Source organism: Canis lupus, chromosome 3 (genome assembly GCF_003254725.2).
Source record: "Canis lupus dingo isolate Sandy chromosome 3, ASM325472v2, whole genome shotgun sequence".
In the NCBI taxonomy this organism is placed as follows: domain Eukaryota; kingdom Metazoa; phylum Chordata; class Mammalia; order Carnivora; family Canidae; genus Canis; species Canis lupus.
Window position 1 is genome coordinate 64,315,558 of NC_064245.1, and position 22,350 is coordinate 64,337,907.

The following is a 22,350-nucleotide window of genomic DNA, read 5'->3' on the forward strand; positions in this document are numbered from 1 at the left end:
GTGGCTTTGGGCTATGCCTCTGCTCCCTGGAGCCTTGATGTCCTTAAGAGCATTCTGTGCCTCCCCGGGTGTGGACAGGCTAGGATGGGTGAATGGATGTAGGCCAGGAGATCCCATGGAGAGGTTCAGTTAACTCAGAGCCTCAATGTGATGATGCCAGTGTGGGCAAGGGGTGGCCGCCCAGAGCCACACATTTTCACTTTCAAAAATTTCCTGCATCCACCTTATTTACTTTCCCAAGGCTAAGCTCCCTGGTTTAAAACAAGGAAATGTGCTGCTGGGCCTTTCTTCCTTTTGGCTGCCAGGAATCAGATTGCTTCAGAGAGAGAGAGAGAATGAGAACTGTCCCTCCCACCTGGGCACCCAGGGAGATCACTGTCACCATTGCTTACCTAACCGCAGAAGGGCAGCGAGTGATCGTAATTACAGACAGAGCCTTCTGTGCGCACAGCATGAGGGTGCAGCTTGTTCTGGGTGTGGGGAAACCCCAGAGCTCCTGCACTCCCCACCCCGAGGAAAGCAGCTCGGTGCCATGGGAAAGGCTTGGCAGCCGAAATCTCTGCCTCTTACTGGATGGGAGGCCCCTCGAGGGGGACGTGCCACCTCTCTGAGCCTCATGCTCCCATTCCATAAAAAAGAGATGATAACTGCCCTTGTGGGGATGTGGATTCATTTTCTGGAGCTGCTGTGACAAAGAGTACAGACTGCGTGGCTCAGACAACAGAAATTTATTGCTTCATAGTTCCAGAGGCTAGAAGTTCAAAATCGAGGTAATTGTCAGGGTTGGTTTTGCCTGAGGGCGATGAGGAAAGGCATTGTCCCAGGCTTCTCTCCTTGACTTGGACCTGGCTGCCTTCTCTCTATGGCTCTTCATGTGGTCTTCCCTTGGTGCATGTCTGTCTGTGTGTCCAAATGTCCTCGAAAGATCTGTAAGAGCACAAGTCATGCTGGATTAGGATCATTCTAAAGACCTCATCTTAACTAAGAGCACCTCTGCAAGGAGCTCACCTCCACATAAGGTCACAGTGTGAGGTACTACAGGCAAGGGCACCATGGATTTTAGGGGAGATACAGTTCAGCCTGTAACAGGGTGGCCATGATGATGAGATGACAGGTTATCGGGGATGGGGACTGCTTCCTCTATGGAGGCAGGGGGCACCTTACTCTCAGGGACGTGTCTATTGTCCTCATCTTGCTTGGGCAGTAGAAGTCTTGTAGGACTCTTACTGGGTAGTTTCCTACCATGGAACATAGGTGAAAGGAGCCATGTCCCCACCCTGAGACTAGCAGGTCTTCAGGACCTTCCCAGGGAACACGGCACAACCCTTGGGCCAAAGACCCAGATTCTGCTCATGGAGGGCTGAGCCTCACAGGTGGAGTGTGGGGAAAAAAGGTAACCCTGCCAGGCTCCCTGGCTCCCCCCATGCTGGGCTGGGGGGCAGAGATGACCAGGTGGGACTTCCTGCCCCAAGCAGCTCAGGGATGGACAGAGTCCAGGTGTGCCAGGTAGGGCTGTGAGGAACCCTCCTGCAGGAGTTTCTGAGACTTTGAATGACACTGAAGGGACAGTGCTCCCAGTGCTCCAATGTGGCTAAGCTGGGGCTGCAAGGTCCTGGAGGTGGTGGGCAGGGTCTCCCAGGTGAGAGTGGACATTCTCGTTGTCAGTCAGGTGGGAAGAGAGGGATGCTGGGATAGGAAGTAGCTTGGAAGGCGGGCCTTAAACTGGTGAGGAGCTGCCTGCCACCTTCTTCTCTGTGGGGCCCTCTGTGGGGACTTGGATCCTGGGGGTAGGAAGGAGAGGTGCCTGTGCTGGAGGGTGGCGACGGTTGCCCAGGAAGAGGCCAGGCCAGGCAGGGGACAGCGTGGGTGGCCTTGAGGGTTCTGGAAGCAGTCACATTGGTGGCCATTGTCAGTTATTCTGTTCATGTCTCTTGGGTACTCCCAAGACTCCTCATAAAATCTTGCTAAAGAGTCCAGCCCAGTCTCAGCTGCGGTGGGACAAATTGAAGGTAAATTCTGTGTTTGGGGCTGGTTAGAGAGCATGGAGAATGGGCAGGGCCTTGGACATCAGGGGTATGATGACAGCAGGGAGACCCTGGAAGGAGAGGCGAGTCTCAGAGGAGAGACTAACATGGCCCTCCCGTGGTGGACAACCTCTCCCCTGCTGCCAACCCCAGATAACCAAGGTGAGAATTTGATGAGGACCCCAGTGGGGGAGGCACCCTTTTCCATGGATTTCCCTTCCCAAGATGGGTGTCCAGGGCCATGTGCTATGGCCACGTCTGGGTCGGTCCGGGGTTCCTGGTAGGGCAGAGGAAGCCAGCAGGGGCAGACAGAACTTCAAATTCAAGGCTTCAAATTCCAGGAGGACCAAGCTCAGAGGGTCAGAGCAGATCCGGGGTGAGTTAGAGTCTGCACTTAGAAACCTTCGTCCGTGTCTTCAAGCCTCTCTGGCCCCATTTTCTAGCACTGCACTGGACTCACCCAAGCTCCTTACTGTTCCATTAGCACATGAAGGAGCTCCACATCCAGGCCTTCGAACCTGCTATAACTTCTCCCAGAAACTCTCTTCCCACAGATCCTCACTTGGGTCTCTGCTCACATATCCCCTCAGAGAGACGTCCCCGACCACCCCATGGAAAACAACAACTCCTGTCTCTCCCTACACCTTCTCTTACTTCACAGCACTACATGCCTAAAATCATATTCTACAAGGCGTGTATTGGTTTATCTGATTACTGTCCCTTTGCCCTGATAGAATGGAAACCCCCCGAAGGCAAGAACTGTGTGTTTGCTCCCCATTGACTCCCAAGGGCCTCAGGCAGGGCTTGGCACATAGTCAATACTCAATAAATCCTTGCTGAGTCAATGACTAAAAGCGATAAATGTCTGCTGAGATTCTACTAGAGTTCCAAGACTTGGTTTTAGGGAGTATGGGGCCGCTGCAAGGGGCGGGAACATGGCAGAGGCAATTCTCATAACGCCGTCCTTTCCACTGAGGCTGTTTGCCCCTGTCTGCCCACTCCTTGACCATCTGCCCTGAGGAGACCCAGCCTCGCAGGGCGCCCCCCTCCACACCACACACGTTTCCCCAGCCCTGCCTTTGCTCCTGCTTTGGTGACTCACCATGGTCTTTCCCTGTTCTCTGCTTTCCAAAACCTGGTTCCTCCTTCAGGCCAGAACTATTCACCCTTCAAGAACTAGCTCGAGGCTCTCGGAGCTTGTTGTAAAATCACACCAGGTAGCATGAATGAGTATTCCTTTCCCTTAGAACCCAGAGCTCGCTCTTTATATTGCAATTAAAGCAGTGTTCACAGTCTGGAGTAATTAGGACACAGCAGGTCTCTGTCCTCCTTGTAAGACAACCGGGTCCTGAGAGCTATGAACGGAGTGAAGGTATCTCTCATACTTGCCCTGTAAGTGCTCAATTAATATTTGCTTAATTGAATAAAATTGACATTATTCTCAGAGAATCAGCTGGGGGAAAGGAAGTAAATTTAAATACACACTGTAGCAATAAATGCCACCACATACTTTATTTTCCAAATTCCTTATTTCCAAAACACAGCAGTGTTACTGCATAGATATATTACCATCTGCCTCATAATGAGGGTCAGAGATGTGTGAGTTACCCCAGCTCACATAGCTAGTAAGATACAGAACCAGGGTTTAAAGTCAGGTAAGGGCAGCCTGGGTGGCTCAGCGGTTTAGCACAGCCTTCAGCCCAGGGCGTGATCCTGGAGACCCGGGATCGAGTCTCACGTCAGGCTCCCTGCGTGGAGCCTGCCTCTCCCTCTGCCTGTGTCTCTGCCTCTCTCTTTGTGGTCTCTCATGAATTTAAAAAAAAAAAAAAAAAGTGTCTCTAACCTTTATAAAAATAAAAAAATAAAATAAAGTCAGGTAAATATGGGCATGTGGGTGGCCTAGTGGTTGAGCATTTGCCTTTGAGTCAAGTCGTGATTCCAGAGCTGGGGATCGAGCCCCACATCAGGGTCCCTGCGGGGATCTTGACTCTCTCTCTCTCTCTCTCTCTAGCTGTGTCTTTCATCAATCAATAAATAAAATCTTAAAAAAATAAAATAAAGGTTCTTTTAAAAAATAAAAAATATAGTCAAGTAAATAAAGTCTTTACTTACTTAAAGACAAAATGGCTTATATTCAGTTAAATCATTTTAATCCTTTTAACTTCATAGAAGATGACATCACTAGACACAAATAGGCATGGATTTATGGCCCTGATTATAATACACCAAAAAGTAAATAAAAACAGTACATCCTTTTTTCACAGGGACGAAAATAACTTTATGTTGTATTCTTTTTGTGCAAGGGGACTGTGAATCACATAGACACCTGCCCCAGACAAATCAAAACAATTGGCTACAATGAGGTCCCATAAATTGATGACGTCTAATTTACATTTTTCCAGAGGCCAGAACAGCTAGTGTAACTCACCCAGGGCTTGAAAAGGCAAGAGAGCTATTTATAGCAACAATAACAGCTGATTGTAAGAATTTGTTTGCCAATTAAATTTATTCTAGGAAATCCTATAATTACCAAGTTCACTAGCTAGCACATCGGGCTCATGAGCTGAAGCCACCATTTAAAATGGATATTTTTAAAACCCCCATTGAAGCTAAGAATAGAAAAATAAGAGTTGCCTTGGAGTGGTGTCTTGGGGCAAACTTAGCTCCGTCCCTGAAGAAATAAGACTTAATAGTTGATTAAATGAAACTTTAAAAAAACTATCCATAAGAAAGCATGTTTCCAAATAATGTACTCTGCTGTTTATTGGAACTTACCAGAACATGACAATTGTCCTTTAAAGCATTTCCACGAACTTCTCAAACTACTTCCAGAATGGATGGCAATGCATTTTTAAACTTTCATGCTTTTTTCCCCAAAAAAAGTTGGTTACCAAAATATATCACCTATAAACTTGAGCAATAAAAAAAGAAAACCTTTAAGAACCTAAAAAATATGTAAAGAAGTCTTGAGTAGAGATACTTTTATACAATTACAGTGATTGTTTTTCCCTTCAAAGAAAACTTTCTTCTCTTAATGATAAAGGACCACGTGTTTCTTTAATAGACAATCTGGAAAAATACAAAAAAGAAATAGGGAAGAAAAAGGCTCTTGTCCCACCGCTCCCTGAGACAACCAAGGCTAACATGTCAGTGTATTTCCGTCTGCTCTGCTTGTTTTTTTTAAGCTTGGTTTTTCCTGTTTCTGTGTTTGCTGTTATTTATCTGAACACTTGTTTTGTCCTAAACAGTGCTGGTGACCTGGCAGATGGAGGTCCTGGGGGCGACAGGAGGCTGAGCTATCATCCACGCTATGATCATACGTGAGTTACTTCTTACCTCCAGGCTGGACGTTTATACAGGTGGGTTCTGAGAATCTAAAAAAGCAATGAACCCTCTCTTCACAGAAACACAGACACCCACAACACCTTGCAGACCAGTTTAGTGCCCATACCAAACTCCTTAGCCAGCCTGGAGCCCCCCGGGTCAACGCTCCTGAAATAGCTGGTTTTCAAGGCCCCCCTGGCAGCCTACCGCTCTGCTTTCTTGAAGAGGCTTTCACAGGCCTCCATGTATTTATTTACACCCCTGTGAGTTCTGAGCAAGAAGCGAGGAGGGGAGATCCTTCCCAGGACACTGCCTGGGACTCCCCACTGCAGACTGCACTGCCATCTCTGTGATCCTCGCCATTAGGTTGGGGAGGGCAGCTTTCTGCATGTGGTCCCAAGTCACAGTGCTGGGGTCACAGGCTATTTGTGTCAGGGTCAATAGAAAAGAAGCCATCAGTCAAGGCTTAAGGAAAGGCTTTGCTTTTTCTGTGCCTGCAAAATGGTCCCGATTCATTACATGCCCTGGCATGCATCTGATGCCACCCAGGCCTGACGGCCACACCCAGGCTCTGACCACACAGGGTCCAGGGGCAGCAGGACAATGAGTAGTTTTGAGTCACCAACCTCCAAACCCCCCAGCCTCTGTGTGTTCTAACTGTGGCACACCCTCTCTCTTCCTCTAGGGACACAGCCAAGCCAGCACCAGGCAGCGCAATGGGCAGGGCAGTCAGGGACAGAACCTCATGCTGGCAGGCAGTGCAGAGAGCCTAGGGACAACCGGGGCCCAGGAGTGAATGGTGCCCTGGGAAGGACTTCTAACTGGGAGTCTGGAAGGAGAGGGAATGGGCTGGAAAGGCACAGGGAAGCTTCCACTTGCTAAGTACTTACTGTACCCAGCGCTTTGTGCACAGTAATTCTATTATCAAGCTTCTCATTTACCACGCGAGATCAGTATTGTTTCATCACTTGCCCACAAATACCATGGGGTGGTAGCTCTGTGCTGGACAGACTGTGGGAGATGGCAGCAAACAGATACTAAGCCTGCCTCCGCCCTCTAATCGGGGGAGCACACAAGAAAGAATTGCACACATGGATATATGAGACAGCAGGTGAAGGGGCCCTGAAGAAGGGTGTGCTCGGGGAAGCCTGGGAACCGTGTGGGTGTCTAGGGCCGAGCCCCCAGGCAGAGGTCACAATCATTTTACTGCCTGAGGGGAAGCAGCAGGGAGGTCAGGTGGGGGCAGAAGATCATAGGCCATGCTGGGCACTTCGGACACGGTTCTGGGTGCGGGCTGAGATGGGGATCACCAAGGACTTTTGAGTGAAGGAGTGGTGGGATCTGGCTTCCATTGTGGAAGCTTTGCTCTGGCCCTGGAGTGGAGAATTAGCCCACAGGTGGAAAAAAGGGAAAGTGGCGGGGGCGGGAGGGGGGCAAGTATTGACCCTGCATTTATAGATAAAGATTCAGGGGCTCAGGAACGTGCCTCAAAAACCTGATGACACTAGGACCGTCTGGAATTTTGAATGATTTCCCTTTGCCTTTAGGATAGAGCACGTGTGTGCAGATGAGATCCTGAGTAGTCTATGCCAGCCTCACTCCCCAGTTCCCTGGATGCTCATCCCCTCTGGACTTGTCTCTTGGACTCCTCAAGAGGCCCGGGTTCAGGCACTTACCTGGCCTTTTTGTGTCTCTCCTGGTACCTGCAGTACCCTCTTCACACTTGCTCACCTGGCGCAATCCTCGTCATCCTCTGAGCCCTTGACCACCTTTTCCCAGGGAAGCCTATCCTGTCCCCTCAGACCAAGCCAGGTGGGTGGGGTACCTCTGCGGGGTCCCCCTCCACTTCAGCTGCAGTCTTCACCTTTGAGTGTCCCTGCTCTTTGTTGGTCTCCCCTCTGGGCTCGGAACACCCCAGGGCAGGTTGGCTTCTCTCTTGTTCACCCATCAGCACTTAAGCCAGGCACGTGATCTGGCACATTGTACGTATGGACGCTTGATAAGTAAAACTTTGTGAGTTGAATAGGAAACTCGCCCAAGATCACACACAGCTAATCAACAGGAAGATCAGGGTTCAACTTTCTCTACAACAGTCTTGTAGCCTCAGAACTTCAAGTCTTGGCTTTGTAGGCCCAGCTCTTGATGGCTCATGAATAAGCCATTTCATTTTTCTGGTCTTCTATTGTTTCAGCATTAAAAAGAGAGCATCCAACATTGAGTGTCTTTTCAGATTACTTGCCCAGCAAGTGCTCCCTGAATTCATCTAACCTCAAGAAACTTCCAGGCCCTGGGCACTTCTTTCCATTGCTGATTCCTGGCCTCGCGCCAACCTGCAGAATCTCAACTCCAAGATCAACTTGCGATCCTTGTTCTGTGTATTTTTCAGTTTCATCAGGAATCCCAAGTGATTCTTACCACCGAAGAAGTTTTGGAAACACATTTCAATGAGACTGCTTCTCGGAGAGGTTCCCCAAAGAAAAAGTTCAAAGAGGACATTAAAACATGATAACCATGACTATTTCAACTATAATAACCGTTCCTTCTCAAATGTTTCCTCTCTTTTATAAAAAGAAACTGCAACTGAAGCCTCATATTTATTTATGTGAATTATTTTGGAGGCCTAACGGAAGGCTCCTGAATTTCCACCGAGAGTATAATTTCCTAGACAACCCTAAATAGCACTGCTTTGATGAGCATTAGCCAACTCTAGATGAAGGAACGCTCAAAAGGAGCACAAGCAAAGGTGGAGAAACTCTCAGCGGCCGTGAAAGAAGAAGCAGAAGCCCCGAACTCTTAACCCACTTATCTGAACATACATAATGCACAGGCGGTAGACATGGAGCCAGACTCAGCTCTCTGAGCCCCTGACTGGTGGTTTCTTTCTGAACCACAACACTGTGCCAGGGCACCGTGGCCTTTGTCCAGAAGTGGGAAGTTCACACTTTAGAGCAACAGGTGTCCCATAAACATCACATCGATGATGACCAACTGCAAGAACAGTGCATGGCACATAGTATGCACACAATAGCCAGGGCTTCACTGATTGACCAACCCCACTGTCTAACCATCTTGGTCTGGAAAGGGGGCACTTTTCAGACTAGTCCATTGCCTTGTCTTGTCAGAGTAAATCTGGTGGAATTCCTGAGATGAGTTCCTGCTGGTCAAACAGATATGCACTTGATGATCCAAAAAAATAATCAGTTCAGGATCAAGGGAAGCAGACTAATTCTCACTCGGCCATCTCCTGACCTCTCAAAACCTGCTTCCTCCTCTGGAGAACGGGGATGACACCTGCATCATTGTGTCATTAGTGAGAACTAGGTAAGATACCCAAGTAGCATCTGACACAGACTCCGCCAGCATTGGCTAAGTGAAATGACCAACGAAGGAAGGGGAAGAAAGGGTTCGTTGAGCTCTGGGTTTGGAATTCTCCCCCCTTCTTCTCAGCCTCTGGCTCTCTGTAACAAGTGTGCAGCAACTGGACCTTTCCTGAATGAGATCTGTGGCTAGGGGGAGAGTGTAAGTTCAAACACACTAGACGAATAAAGGTAGAAGTGAATGGCAAATCAAGAAGCCCACAGAACTCGCCATCTTCCACTGCGTGTGGTATGTTTGCATTTTATTAGTTATGAGGAAGTTTGGCTACAAGTAACAGAGGAAACTAAAATATTAGTAACTTAATCCTTTATTTGTCAGTCATGATCCCAGAGGCAGAGGGAAACCAGGGCAGGGCTGGAGTGGGGCTCCCCTGTTCCTTCCATGTTGCTTTTAGGCTAAGCGCGGCTTCTATTTTCAAGGTCACCTCATGGCCCACGATGGCTGCTGGATTCCAGCCATCAGTGTAAATTCTGGCCAGCAGGTAGAAGGAAGAAATGAAGGAGGCAACTTCTCCCTCTGTGGTGGCCCATTTTATTGTCACCCTGACTAGCCACAGGTGCCCAGATTAAATATTGTTTCTAGGTGTGTCTGTGAGAGGTTTCCAAATGAGGTTAGCCTTTGAATAAGTGTACTCAGTAAAGGAAACTGCCCTTCTCAGTGTGGTTAAGCATTGGCCCATCCGTCAAGGGCCTGAATGGAACAAAAGGCCCAGGAAGGAGGGATTCTCTTCCTTTTTTTTCCTGCTTGAGCTGGGACATTTCATTTCATCTTTTTCTGCCCTTGGACTGGGATTTGCATTATCGGCCTCCCGGGTTCTCAGGCCTTGAGACTCAGCCAGAACTACACCACCGGCCGCCCTGGGGTTGCAGCTTGCAGGCAGCAGATCGTGAGACTTCTCAGCCTCCACTACCACGTGAGCCAATTCCTGCTAATACCCCTCCAAAGAGAGAGTCTATTGATTCTGTTTCTCTAGAAAACCCTGAGTAATACCCTCTCCAAGGACCTTTTCCCCGAGGTTGCACACATGATTCCTGCATAACTCTGCTTGATCAGAGTTAGTCCTGTGGGTATGCCAGCTCCATGGATGGCTGGGAAATGTATTTTTGAGGAGGCCACACTGTGGCTTAGTTCAGCTTCTCCGGGTGGAAGAAGAAGAGAATGGATACTGGTGGACAAAGAGCAGTCTGGGCTACATCCTTATTATTTGCATGCTTTTTTTTTTTTTTTTTTTTTTTTTTTTGCATGCTTCTTGAATACTCACCAAGACCAGGGCTTCTCTTTGGCCGGCCTTTTTCAAATGTCAAGTTGGGGTAGAGAATAGAATGCTTTTTCTTAAGCGGGAATCGTATTCAGAAACCTGACCCATGTCACTGACATCCGGGTGTTTGATGTCCTTGAAATGGGCCTTGGGAGTCTGGGCAACATCCATGCACACTCGAGGGTCCCGTGGGTCACAGGCAGAAAACCACGCTCCCAGACCAGAAGTTCTTCCAGAGAGGGCTTCTGGAAATGAAAGCATAAATAGGCTTTGATGGGGGGCTAGCTTTGTAAGATGTACATTCCTGCTCTGTGGTGTGGAGCAGAAATTGAGGCTCAGAGAAGGCAAATCACTTGTGCCGGGTCATGGAGCCAGCAGGCCCAAGCCCCACACCTGTCCATCCCCATGCTGCTCCCCATTGCACGATGAAGGGGCCCAAGGTGGTCTTTCCCCAATATTCCCTTCCCTACTGTGAGCCTGAAGGAAAGACCCCTGAATGGAGGAATCCAGAACCCTTGGTACCCATCTTCTATTAATTTCTCTAGCTCTTGGCTCCTGAATCCTGCTGTTTCTGCACCAACACCAAGACTCTGTGAGGGGGCATTCGTGGACAGCGGAGCTGGGGGAGACGTGGAGGGGTGCTGTTTGGGAAAGGAGGGCAGGGCACCGCAACGGAAGCTCTGCAGGCCTTTGCTGGGCAATGTTTCCAGCATCCCTTGGGAAACTGGCTGCCATCACCATGTAGGGTATTTTGGAGGCAGATATAAGTGGGTATTGAGCCTGGAACCCTGGGGGGTGTTAAGGCAGGTTTATTCAGGTTATAGTGGGTTTAGTGGGAGAAGCCAGGCCCAGCTCTCAGCGACGGGGGGCCAGAGTTGGAGGATCAGTGGGCCAGGTGCTGCCTGGGAGCCCTCTCCTCACTTACTCTAACCTATCCTGAGCAACAAGGGTGCCCAGGACATAGGACACCCAGGAGGGATCACTTCCCCAGTTCTCCTTACTGCCAGGAATGGTTCTGCTACAATGTTAGTCTCCACGGCCTCTGGTTGGCTCTGAAGGCAGAGGCCCAGGGATTCTTTAAACCACATCTGAGAAACAGGGGTAGCTGAGCCCGAGTTCAGTGTTAACTCTAAGAGGAGGGAGGGCAGACTTGGTGTGCTTTAAGTCTTCTTTCCTTTCTCTTGCCTGAAAAGATGGAGTCACATCTGTCTGGGGCAGAGCAGTGGTTCTGAGTCAGAGAGACCTGAGATTTAATCACTCACACCCCCACCCCCACCAACTGACACCGTGATGTCAGGGAAGACACAGCCAGCACATGGCAGGTGGTCAGTAAATACTTGCTGAGTAATAATATATGTCAGCCCCTTGCAAGCTCTTTGTGTGTATTAACTCACTGAATTCTCACCATCTAATGCCATATCAGCATTAGCCACGACTTGCAGACCAGGAAATTACAGCACGGAGGGATCCAGGCGGGTGGTAAATACCCAGGGGACGGCCTCCAGAATGCCGGCATTGACCCCCTCTGATGTAAAAGGCCGAATATGCAATTTCTTAGAGTCCATGTCCTCCTCTATAAGGTGGGGGCATTTGCAGGGCTGGGATGTGATGAGTGCAGGCTGGCTGGTGAGGTGATGGACACGTTCCTGTAGGTAACAACTGGAAGGTCAAGACCCACCCCTGTCTAGGAGGTAACTTGAGCTTGGGGTTGGGTCTGATGGGAGACGAGATGGGCAGGCAGCAGTCCCAAATGGAGATTGGGATGTTGTTCTATGATCCTCCTCATTGTCTGGTCTTACCCAATATCCTGGGGCCTTGTGTCTGTCATCTCCAGAGAGGGGTAGTGATGGGTAAAAACAAAAGGAACATTTCCCCCAATTGTCCTCAAGAGAAATATGGGCAATGCTAGCTTGTGGTCCCTTCAACAGAGGGTGACATCAAAGACAGAGGCACCCTCTAGTCCCCAGATACCTTAAAGGGTGTAGACAATCCTCAGGGGCCCCAGAAAATGGCAGTGATGGGGGGGTGAGGCAGGCAGAAGGGGAGAGATTGCGCCCACCAGGTGCTAGCCACACTTGGGCTCCTGGGCCCCCAACCACAGCCAGGCCTCACTGGGCAGCCAGGGTCACACAGCAGGGTGTCATGAGGACCTAATGAGGTCAGGATGAGAAGGTCTGAAGCCCAAGCAAGTTAATTGTGGGAAAATTAACCCAGATTACTGGTCTAGCTCTTTAACAGAGGGTATCACCAGAGGGAAAGAGATGCTCCCCAAGTGTCTGAATGCCTCGAGGATGTGTGTGTGGGGGGGTCATGCTGGACAGAAGGAGAAAGAGGAAGAGATAGAGACTGCAAATCTGGGGTGAAGGGTGGAAAAAACAGAGGAGCAGCAGAGCATCCCAAGAAAAACATGGAGATGCAGCCTCCAAGAAGAGGCCCAGAGGAAGTATTTATGAGCACCAACCGTGTCCTTTCACAAAACCCTCGTAATAACCGTAAAACAAGCGTTATTATTCCCATTTTGTCCACGGTAAAACAAATTCTGAGATATCAGATGACATGCCCAAACCACACCACACGCCACACACATAGTCTGTGCAGTTCCAAAGCCCACAGTCTTCCTCCCATACCTACTTCACATTTTCACCTAGAACTGATCCTGCAGGGAACACACTTGTCACATCAAACGGGCTTCTAGGGCCTGCACCGCAGAGCAGTGGCTCCCTGCGTGCAGGTTACTCAAAGTGTCTTTGAAGCACCAAGATCAAAGTCACGTCTAATGTGGGGTGCTCTGAGGGGTGTCTAGAAAGCTGGACCAGAATGCAAGCTGACTCAAGAGGAAGTGAAGCCAGAAAGCTGAGGATAAGCTCGTACAAACCTCTTAATGACATCCAGGCACTAACAGGGAGTAACACCCCGGGGTTCCTGGCTTCAGTTTAAAACACGGGATGGACTGCCTACGGAGGCTGCCAGGCGGCAGGACAGCCTGTGTATTAACAAGTAATTCAATGGTCTTCTCTTAAATGAAAATACTGAGCTCCCTACAAATCACACAAAGTGACTCAGACAATGTACTGAACTTGGGGAGAACAATGAATCACAAACTGTCAGACTGTGGGAAGAATCTCAGAGATTGCTCTCTTGGATGAGGATGTGGGGGCCCCACGGCACGAGGTAGCTATAAGTCTGTGTATCTGGCCAGAGGGAGGGTCAGGTCAGCACTCCCAGCTCCTGGCCCCAGTGAGCATGGAGCATTGGCCCACCGGCCCAGGGCGAAAGAGATTTCCACTGAAGTTCAAATCTGGACATGCTTTCAGACAACCACTCCCCTTCGACTCCTTGGTCAGTTGCGCCATGCAGTTTGATTCTCTCCGTCGTTCTTAATCATCTGAAATGATCCTCTTGATTGCTTTGTGCCCGGATTTCCCTGTGTGTCTCAGTAACTAGACAGTACGCTTTGAACCTCTTCTGTCTTGATTCCTGCCATGTACTTGGGGCAATACCTGGCCCATGTAGGAAATATCCAATAACTATTTGTAGGAGATAGGGTAGGAGGGTAGGAAAGGGTAGGAAAGAGAGCGAAGAAAGAAGGAAAACAGTTTAGCACCTGTTAGGCACTAAGCACTCTCTATTGAATTCTCTTTGTGTATTAATTTATGGGTATAGCCCTCCCCTTATTTCCAACACACCTGAGGAATCTCTAAGCACTGTCAGGCCCATTTCCAATGAGGAAATTTCGTTTGGATAGCAAGAGTGAGTAGTCTCCGGTGCCTCAGCCAGCGTGTGGCAGAGCAGACTGGAACCTAGGTTAGGGTACTTCCACCATGTGCTTTCAATCGAGGCATATTTATTGAGCTCCTACTCTGTGCCAGGCACAGCTTTCTGCTCATGAGATACTTGAGCGAACAAAGCAGATGAAGACCTCGGCCCTTACAGAGGTTACAGTTGGTGGGAACCTAATGCTTCCGGGGTGTGTAACAGAGCAGTGGGCGGTGAGCCTTGGGGAGGAATCTGCAGGATGTGGGCCTTCCAGGGCTGCCAACCTGGGCTGAGGTCTGCCCGACAGTTCGTGCTGCACCGCAGGAAGCCAGGAGCCGGCTGGAAGGCAGTGGAGGAGGTGGCCCGGAGCCTCTTCCTTGCCTGAGGTCTGGGAGGTTGGAGGGTTTGAGCTCTTCTGACCAGAGGGGTAAGATCCCGAAACTGGTGGAACAGTTTGCAAGACTCAGGAACCTCTACGACCAGTCAAATCTGTTTTTTTGTTTTGTTTTGTTTTGTTTTGTTTTAATTTACTAGAGAGAGAGAGAGAGAGTGTGCAAGCACAAGCAGGGGGGAGGCAGAGGGAGAAGCAGACTCCCTGCTGAGCAGGGAGCCCAATGAAGGGCTCGATCCCAAGACCTAAGCCAAAGGAAGATGCTTAACCAACTGAGCCACCCAGGCGCCCCTCAATTCTGTTTGGAGCTCCGAATTAAAGCTGAGCTTGGAGAGGAGGCCATACTCCCCTGATCTATGCAGCACCCCTGGAGCTCCACGTTTTGAGGGCTCCGTGAAAACCAGGAGGTGGCAAGGAGCCAGGTGTCTCGCGATGAGCCCTCATGGGGACACTCTGTCAGCGCGGGCAGCGGAAGGGCCTTCCTCAGCGGTGTCCGAGGGCTGCGAGGGTCAGAGCAGGAGCCCAGGCACCTGTTGGGTTGGGGCTCCGAATGGTGGGTGATTGCCCATGGCCGACTGGATGGATGAAGCACGCTGCTGGGGACTCCCAGAAATACGTCAGGGCTGCCTAAGAAGCACCTAATTTCCTGCTTGGGAGGGAGGAAGTGGGGCAGGGCAGAGAGTCCCTAACTGTGACCTAAGTGTAAATGAGACTTTATTTTGCAGACAAGATATTGAGGCCTTATTGAGGCCTGCAGACAGTTGCTACACAGTTGCACTTTTTTTTTTTTTTTTTTTTTTTTACCAGCACTTAGAAGGAGAAAGGCAACACGAGGTGTTAGATCTAACGGATTATTCCAAAGACCAGAACCCTTCATCCTACAGGAAAGATTGCTTAATAGGACACCAGGGCCCTCACAAACCAGTTCCGGAGCACGCCCCTGGGCACTCTCCCACCAGGCATCTCTCTCTGGCGCCATACGGTTTCCTTCTCCCCACCCCCCACCCCCATTCTTCTTTCTGGAGTGACCTTCTTGAAACCAACACAACACCATAACTTCTCCGCTTTAGGACCTTAAACGGTTCCCCCATTGCCTTCAGATGGTCTGAATCCCTTGGCAAGGCAAATGAGCCCCTTCACAACCTGACCCCATCCAGTCTCCTGCTCTAGATTCATTTCTTTTTGTTCATTTCCTCTAATACGATGTTCCAGGCACATTACCATCCTGCCCCACGATATCATGGACTGAATCTGAACATACCTGGGTATGCTGACTCCTCTACTCAGAATGTCCTTCTCCTTGTTCTCCAGCTGGTGAACATCTCATTCCAAAGGATTGGCTTAAGTACTACAGCCCATGAGAGCCTATTCCTGGTCCACTGAGGGCTGAACTCAGTATTCATTGCTATTTTCATGCCCACTCTTACCTTGTCCTCTCCCTCTGTTGGTGCACCTAGAATTCAGAATGCCCTTTGTTTCCTCATGAAATGGTGACATTTTTGAGGGCTGGACTTGGTGTTAATCATCTCTGCATGCTTATAGTCTAGTATAATCGGCTACAGAGCAGAGCCCTAAAAAACCTGCTTAGTGAATGAAGGGAAATGTATGAGAAGCTCTGGTCCTGACTAGTATTGCATACAGCTATGCAAGGACCAGCACAAAATATTAGGGGATGCTCAAAAGCTCAATAATTGAGATAAATAATATTTTAATGCAATATTTTTAAAAATTAGTATCTATGCCCTAACATCATGATGAACAGAATCATTATGTTAAGTAAAGACGGGATCTGATCCTGCACCTTAGGACTCATTCACTTTCCCTAAGTCCTGGCCTAAGCAATTTGTTTAAAGGGAGAGACTCCCATATGCAAGCAGAGTGGCTGAGTAAGCACTGCTACCGTGAGACTGTCAAGAGAGATGTGGGTTAAAAAAGAAAGAAGAAAGAAAGAAAGATGTGGGTTAGAAAGCAAAGTGAAGGTGAAGGAGATAGTAGAGGTAGTGTTTTCATCAATCAGGCATTACAGAAAGAAACTGGCCAATCTTAGCCATAGAAGGAATGTACTGAAGGGTATTGGTTGGCTCCTGGCCTCATCAGGAGGCTGAAAGAGCAGAATCAGAACCAAGGGCAGCGGGCACAACCTGGTTAGGATATGGCTGTTGGCACCTGGCACCACCCACACTCCCATCACTGCCGCCCTCTGTTGGTCTGATTGGCCCTATTTACTGCATCACACACTCCAGAATCAAAGTCATGGGCAGAAGTGGCCGGCTGGCCAGGCTGGGTAGGACCATGCTTTGAGTGCATGACAGGTCAATGGAAAGATAATCTTTTGGCCTTTGTGGTGGGAGATGTTGAACTGGCCCACTAGTACTCCCCACGAAGGGGTGTTTGTTTCACCCAGAAAAGGGGCTATGTGTTGGACAACTCTACAAATGGCAAATACTAACTACAGGTAACGTTGAATTTCTCTCTCGGGAGATTGTGTAGAGCCATTAATTAGGATAGAAAACCGGCAAAAGGAAAACCACTAAATTGGTTTTGCTTTCAAACACATGTTCTGGTTCTATTGGTGGCCGTGGAGGCCAGTAGGACACATTTGGGTTGTTTTCCATGGTGGTGATGGCTGTGGAAACACGTGGCTCCCTTATACCTTTTAGTTTAGTTTTAGTGAAGAGCTGCCTTCTTTTGGTAGGGGTTTGGGGTTGGGATGTCAGAGCCATCCTATAACCTGTAGCTCTAGTGTCTTTTTGATACCACGGTATCCAATGAATCCAGTCAGCCACAGACCTGTGAGATGGGAGAAAGCAAGGTGGAGTCTAAAGAAGGAGCATTGTCCTGCCCTAAATATAATCAGATGTGGAGTGGTCAGGAGGAAAGAACCAGCTGTCCCTATACTGTATCTCATTTAATGCTCTCAGAACCCACTGGTACTACCAGTGTTAACTCCACTTTACAGATGAGGGAAACTGAGGCTCAGAGGAGTTAGGTAATGCAACCAAGGTGACATGTGGAGTTAGGTGCACCAGAGCCAGGCTCAAACTTGGGTTGATCGTTCCACAGTCCATGATTCCAGAATCCATGTTACTCTCCAGTCCCTAAGAGAGAGGGAGCTGGCCCTTCCTTATTAAACTTCCCAGGCATTTGCATTGTCCTTTTATAAATAAAACAAGACATAATCAGAGAGAGAGAGACAAACCGTAAGAGACTCTTAACCATAAGGAACAAACTGAGGGTTGCTAGAGCGGATGTAGGGTGTGATGGGGTAACTGGGTGCTGGGCATTAAAGAGGGAGAGGACATAATGTAACAAGCACTGGGTGTTTTGCACAATTGATAAATCCCTGAACTCTACCTCTGAAGCTAATAATACACTATATGTTAATTTATTGCATTTAAATTTTTTAAAAAAAGAACTAATGTGACGAAAATAGCCAAGATGAGACAGAGCTTTCTTTTTGCCTGCTGACTGGTCTTTCACCCCACATTCAACTCAGCCCTTCGGCCTCACCCCCAGAAGCCATCATGACCTCACTGCAGTTCGTGGACAGGCCCCAGTGCCACTTCCTATTTCCCTCAGCCATTGACTTGATTAATTAATTAACTAATTAATTTTTTACCTTTATATAATGGAAAATTCAAACTGGTGCGAAATAGAACCCCTGATACCTATTACTCAGCTTCAGTAATTTTACCAACTTAAATTTCACTTCAGTGCATGCTTACAACATTTATTAGTATTCTCTGCATCTATAGGGCTCCTTACCAGGGGATTTTCCCTTAGGATTTAACTTTAATTTTACTTTTTTTGTTCCTCCACTCCCCACTTCTTCAAATTAGATACCTCTAAAAGCAGTACATCCTCTTTCCAGTTTTATGCATTTTAGCATTTTTAGCGTTGGGTGGCTTCTGAAATGTTTTGCAGAATGAGGTGCATACAAATGTTTTTTTCCCACAAGTCTGTAATTTTGTCTTTTGTGCCAGTTAAGCTCTAGAATCCCCCAACCTCAGCTCAATTTTTCCAAGGCCCTGCTTCCCCAGGTTTATCATCGTTGTTCTGTTGATTCCAAGAGATCTAGGATTTTGTTGTTCTTTCTATTACACTTTCTTTTAAAATTATTTTTCTTCTACCACTGTTACTTGCCATCTAATAGAGTTTAGTGGTGCAACTACAGTGTACAGGAGGCCAGGTCCACCCAAAGAGTTTCTTATTGGGATGGGGCTGAAGTCAACTCTGTGTTTCTAAGTTCCAAGGACAGATCTTACCTGGCACAGACTAGGTGCTCATTAAAAGCTCACTGAGGAAGTGTCTTTACTTCCAGTCGTAGGTCTGAAGGCTGCCATCTGTAGTCTTGCATAATAGCTTCCAGCAGGGAGGCAGAAGGTGGGATTGTGAAACGAATCATCCCACCTGTAAGCTTTTGTGAATGTCTATCTTCGCTCCTCTACTGTACACTTGATGGGGGCAGGGCCTGTCTGCTGCTGTGTCCCAACCACCAGGGGCTATCCTGGCACATAACAAATGCTCAACCGACTTTTGTTTAATTTGCTTAGATAATACCTGCTCCCTACAATTATCTTAAATACTAGATGAGATATTTAGAGTAATTGTTACCCTGATAAATGGTAACTATTATTCTTATTATGAAACCAGTAGATAAGCCGGTTTCCTTCTCTGGAAAATGCAGGTAACAATGCGCCCTTAGGAGGGTTAATCGAATAAGGGAATGTATGGAAAGTACTGGGCTCAGTGCTTGACAGGTAATAGATAGCCAATAAAATGCCAGCAACAAGCACCCAACTGGATACACGTTTTCTACCTTTCAGAACTGTCTTACCGTTACTATACTTATTTGCCTTCTTATGAGGTAATAGCTTCACCTTATTCCCCTTATTTTTCTCTGAGGTCTACTGAAACCGTGTAATGTGCCAGGAACTTTTTCTTTTTTTTTTTTTTTAAAGTCTTTTTTTTAAATTTTTTTTTTCATTTATTTATGATAGTCACACACAGAGAGAGAGAGAGGCAGAGACATAGGCAGAGGGAGAAGCAGGCTCCATGCACCGGGAGCCTGACGTGGGATTCGATCCCGGGTCTCCAGGATCGCGCCCTGGGCCAAAGGCAGGCGCTAAACCGCTGCGCCACCCAGGGATCCCAGCCAGGAACTTTTTCACTAGGTCATGGGAAATATCATTAACAGTCTTATTCTTTTTTTGGAATGCTTCTGTGCTCAAGTTTCTAAGTACGATGTCCAGTTTCTCCAAGGGCTAGGTTGTACTCAGAACAAGCACCCAGCACCCACCACCCAGCATGGGACATCTGTGAATGTCTCCAGGAGGAATACAAGTCGGCAAATTACTTTTCTGAAATAACTCACTTTGCAGTTCTTCCAGGGCAGGCTGTCATAGGAGGTGATGTGGAGTTAACATGAGAGCTGGCTTATCAGGGCCAGGTACCTAACATGAATATGTCGAGTTTGGGTACCAGATATGCTTCAGTTTATGTGCAAAGTCCTTAGCACTGGCCAAATCTGTTACCAGGAAGTCCCTCTTTAATATGTCTGATAAAATTCTGCCCAAACTCAATAATTTTTCCTATGCCTTAAAAAAAATAAAATAAAAAACAACAACAAAAAAAGCAACTCGAAGTTTCAAATATTTTTGGTTGTCACAGCTGGGAGGGGGGTGCTACTTATATTTGGTGGGTAGAAGTCAGAGCTGTTGAACATCCTTCATGCCCAGAACCACCTCATGACAAAGAATTATCCAGCTCAAAATGTCGAGAGTGCCAAGGGTAAAAAATCCTGATCTAGAACAATTTTCTCACTTTGCAAGTTTTCCTCCTTCATAGCGAAAACTATTTTGGAACTCTTTCCCAGATTTTACCCAGATTACTGGAAGGAATGATCCTATCTCCACACATAGTACACACACACACACATACACACACACACTCCCCAGAGTCTGTCTTTCCTATTTGCTCCTCCATCTTTCATGGGTGAGGTGTCCACTTGAATTCTGATAATGGAGCAAAGAGCCACATTTGCAAATGTTTGAGCATGCTTCCCAGCTACTTTCCTTGATCTTTAAGAACCTTAAACCAATTAATTAAAAACCAAATCATTCTGTGTTCCCAGCAGCCAACAAATAGTTTATTGTGATCTAACTTTTTAAAATCTTTCCTTTTCTCCCTAGCTGTGTCTTGGAGCCTCAGGTCAAAGATTGGTCTAAATGGGTTTGCTGTAGGGAGGCTTTGGGAGAGAAGTTGGCAGGAACTTTGGTGTGCTGCTTGTAGCATCTCTGTCCCAGTGAAAGGGCTGTTATTATAATATTAGAGTCTATACAAAGATTTAGAATTTCACCTTTCCAGCATTTATTCGAATTGTATATATTTTATTTTATTTATTTTTTTAAAGATGTATTTATTTATTCATGAGAGACACAGGCTGAGAGAGAGAGAGGCAGAGACATAGGCAGAAGGAGAAGCAGGCTCCTTGAAGGGAACCCAATGCAGGACTCGATCCCAGATCCTAGGATCACGACCTGAGCCGAAGGCAGGTGCCCAACTGCTGAGCCACCCGGGCATCCCTCAAAGTTTAATTAACAAAATTAATTAATGTTAAAATTTGCCATTTGTCTCTCTAGAGATCGTAAGTTCCATTAGAGCTTCTAAATTATAACTTTCAAGGAATTAAAAACATGACTTTCATGTAAATATATAGTGGACACATGTCAAAGGTTTTACTCAACTCAGTAACTAATGAGAGAACCAGTCATAACATCTTACTATTATGTAAGAGGACACTTTGGAAAGCAGACGTTTGTATACACAATCAGGAATGTCGAAATGAGTATTTGCCAGTAGTTGCAAAACATGTCACCAGCCTATAGAAAACTGAAATGCTGTGTTTGGGGTCATCTTTTCTACAGGGTAGAAATGAAATTATCTTTCGTGGAGAACATTCATTTGCATCATTATCTGTGTTCTACAATATCACTTCTATCCTTACACATTTGTAATGCAACCTAGTCAATAGAAATACAATGAAAGCTACACACCTCTGTAGAATCCAGTAATTCCCTGAAGGTCCCTTAGACCATGGCCCTCACTCCACCAAAAAATACTAGTGTCATTTCCAAGTGATAGACAATTTCTTCTGCAGAGCAGAAGCCAGAATACATCCCGAATATGTTTTTTTCTGACTCGGATCCTTGCAAATCCTTGGGGGCATAACATGTAAGTAACTGTGGGATGCTTGTTTAGCTCGTGGATCCTATAGTCCCACACTCCTAATCTATGAAATTGGAAATAAAAAGACGAGTGGGAGCAGAGAGTGAGAGAGAATTTGACAGAGAAATAGAAAGATATAATAGTGGTGATTTATCGCCCACTCTGTGCAAGGCATGTTGCATATGTTGGCTCATTTATCTTTGCAAAATTTCTGTCTTGTGAGTGAGGACACTGAAGTTCACAGATGTTAAGTAACTCATTCAAGGGTATATAGTGAACATGGTTATTGATTTGGTGGCATTTTTTTTTTAAAGACTTTATTTATTTATTCATGAGAGACAGAGAGAGAGAGGCAGAGACACAGGCAGAAAGAGAAGCAGGATCCATGCAGGGAGCCTGATGTGGGACTCGATTCCAAGACTCTGGGACGAAGACAGACGCTCAACTGCTGAGCCACCCAGGCATCCTGATTTGGTGGCTTTTCTGTTCTGTGTTCTCTATAAGGGAGTGAGCTCTGGGAGGGCAAGGCCTTCCCCCCTTGTTTTATTCTCTGCCATATTTCTGCTCAGTCTGGCCCACCAAAGGTGCTCAGTCAGTATCTGTGGAATGTGTGGATAAGCAATGTATGAGGGAGTGAATGAATGAATGGAGCAAGGACAGTTTTCTTACGTCTGTTCAAGCACCACGCCCCATGCCTCCCCTACCATACAACAACAGGAACATTGCTGTTCCTTCTCACCCTGTGGAATAAGTAGTTGAATGGAACTATAATTTTTTATACCGTATTTCATACTTTTTATTTATTTTATGTTTTCTATTTTTACTGAGAACATTTGTTTTCCTGAGATGAGAAATTTCAAGGTCTATTCACTTGGCTACTTTCAAATACACAATACAGTATTGTTAACTATAGTCATCAAGCTGTATATCACATCCCCAGGACTTATTTATCTTGTAAGTGAAAGTTTGTGCCTTTTGACCACCTTCGCCCT

The 22,350-nt window shown here is 47.2% G+C and overlaps 1 protein-coding gene across 9 annotated transcripts in view; it reads left to right on the forward strand.

Annotated features, from left to right (window-relative positions):
- Window positions 1-1,706: 1,706 nt before the first annotated feature.
- PROM1 (prominin 1) overlaps window positions 1,707-22,350 on the forward strand; it is a 133,276-nt gene continuing 112,632 nt past the window's right edge. For 2 of the 9 annotated variants that reach the window (XM_025437328.3, XM_049108596.1), the window contains exons 1-3: window positions 1,749-2,009; window positions 2,366-2,400; window positions 5,273-5,383. The gene's annotated coding sequence lies outside the window, so the exon portion shown is untranslated. Of the gene's footprint in view, window positions 1,726-1,748; window positions 2,010-2,365; window positions 2,401-5,272; window positions 5,384-22,350 lie in introns of those variants that run through there. The other 7 variants (XM_025437326.3, XM_025437329.3, XM_025437318.3 and 4 more) reach the window with 6 other exon arrangements.